The following is a 1788-nucleotide window of genomic DNA, read 5'->3' as shown; positions in this document are numbered from 1 at the left end:
GCCGTCGGTTACAGGATGTAGCTCACGATAAATGAATGATAATGATCAATATCGCGAATATCTGTTTCTAATCGTAATTGAGCCTGTACCAATATCCCATGTAATTTTATACAGTAAATATAACAAATATAACAGCGAGTAACCGTGCCTAATTACCACCTTTTTGCTTAATATATCCGAAGGCATTCCTCTTTTTTTGCGAAATATGATTTAATGAAATGGTCAAAATAAAGTAAAGTCATTTTCAGAAACTACCTCTTAACGTCACTCAATGAGAACACGAAAGAACTGAGTGAATTAGCTTATTGTTCGTGAACAATGCAAGAGCTTGACGTCTGCAATTCGAGTTTGCACTCTGGATTTATAGATCTTTTATTGTGCAGTGGATTTATACATCTTTATTGTACAGGGCTGTCTGGATTTATACACATTTTAATTTATTTATACACCTTTCATTGTATATTTTATTGCATCTCTGCATTTCTACATGTTCATTGTATCTGTACATCTATCCCTGTATTTTGAACATCTGAACATTCGAACTGTACATTTCGCTTTGTATTCCCATATCTCTATTGCATCATAACATATCTGTAACAATATCTCTTTTCATCTCTCTCTGTACCTCTACATCTTTCATTGTATCTTTGCATATCCCTCACTGTATTTCATCTTCTTTCATTATATCTCTACACCTCCTTTTTGTGATATATTATCATTCAGGGCTAGCACGTATTTACTCCTAGTTTCAAAAGGAATTTTCCATTGTGCACTGTGAGTGTTAGTGTGCGAGTGTGTGTTTGTACCTTATTGGGTCAAAAAAAAGCTGACCCAAGCCGGTCTAGGTATCATCGTAACTAGTATATATAAATCACACCAACATCTTCTCTATGTGTCGGATCACGCACATTTAAAAAAATTCTCAATGACCATTTTAAATCGAGATCGAGAGCGAGGTATTAATATTGTATGGGTCTCCCCGTAAAACTAAAAAATATGTAAAAGAAAACGTGTCTATTATTTGAAGTATAACTGAAGTTATATGCAATCACAACTGAGAAAAAGAATGACCGATTTTTCGAGAAAATAGCAGATATGATTGTTCGAAATTCAGCCATATTCTTTATTTTAAGGCATTTCGAATGAACGATCATAGAATCTGAAATTCAATATGTTTAAATGCTTTCTTAGATATATCTAAGGGAGCAAGAATGATAATAACAGCAATGACAATAATGTTGATAATGGTACTGGTAATAATTACAAAAATAACATGATGGTGGTAAAGAGTTGTTAATGACGATTGTAGCAGTAATACCAGTGATAAGATAGTTATCATGACCACCATTATCACATAAGATAACACTTAAAACTATATTGTACTCAACATTATTTTGTTTAATTAAAACACCCATTGTATTAGAAACAACGTGAATCAAACATTTTCACATTCATGAGAAGTCGCATGATATGAAAAAAGAAAAAAACATTAAAACTAGGAAACAGTTAAAGGAAAAAGTAGATCTCAAATGCGTAATATCTCACTCCAACCGCTTATCGGGTACAGATAAGGAAAAATCACCACGGCTTTTTCTTTCGATATCGCTTTTACTTTTTCCATTTTTGCTTTGGTCTGCACTTTTAAAAATCAGATTACAATTTCCTGTTCCTGATAGGGCTAACAAACAGTGCATTTAGTCTTGTTTCAGTATCGTGCCAGTTGCATGTCGGACAGGAAAGCTTCTGTGCAATGAAAACCAGCTGAAGTGGTTTGTAAGTATGATTTTT

At 33.3% G+C, this 1788-nt stretch overlaps 1 protein-coding gene across 2 annotated transcripts in view; it reads left to right on the top strand.

The window, feature by feature from the left end:
• Nucleotides 1-1635: 1635 nt before the first annotated feature.
• Nucleotides 1636-1788, top strand: part of LOC119581701 (transmembrane channel-like protein 7) — a 23996-nt gene continuing 23843 nt past the window's right edge. For both annotated transcript variants that reach the window (XM_037929827.1, XM_037929824.1), the window contains exon 1: nucleotides 1636-1773. The gene's annotated coding sequence lies outside the window, so the exon portion shown is untranslated. The remainder of the gene's footprint in view (nucleotides 1774-1788) is intronic.

This window comes from Penaeus monodon, chromosome 15 (genome assembly GCF_015228065.2).
Source record: "Penaeus monodon isolate SGIC_2016 chromosome 15, NSTDA_Pmon_1, whole genome shotgun sequence".
Lineage (NCBI taxonomy): Eukaryota > Metazoa > Arthropoda > Malacostraca > Decapoda > Penaeidae > Penaeus > Penaeus monodon.
This window is presented reverse-complemented; position numbering and strand designations above follow the sequence as displayed.